Source organism: Sinocyclocheilus grahami, unplaced genomic scaffold (assembly GCF_001515645.1).
Source record: "Sinocyclocheilus grahami isolate Dianchi unplaced genomic scaffold, SAMN03320097.WGS_v1.1 scaffold1541.1, whole genome shotgun sequence".
NCBI lineage: Eukaryota > Metazoa > Chordata > Actinopteri > Cypriniformes > Cyprinidae > Sinocyclocheilus > Sinocyclocheilus grahami.
In genome coordinates, this window is record NW_015506720.1 from 120,886 (window position 1) to 121,108 (window position 223).

The window sequence follows — 223 nt, forward strand, 5'->3', positions numbered from 1 at the left end:
AATAGTCTATAATACAACAGATTAATACAAAACAGCAATAATATTATACACAATGACTTAAAGAATATGTGTGTTCATTCAAAGAAAGGTTTTCCTATGAATTAATTAGTAGCAAAGTCCATTTCTACTCTGCCTTTGTGCCTCTTGCTTCTGTGAAATGCAGCTGAGAGTCTCAGCTCACATTCCACAAGGTTGTAAATGTATCGGGTGTCCAGGTTACCAT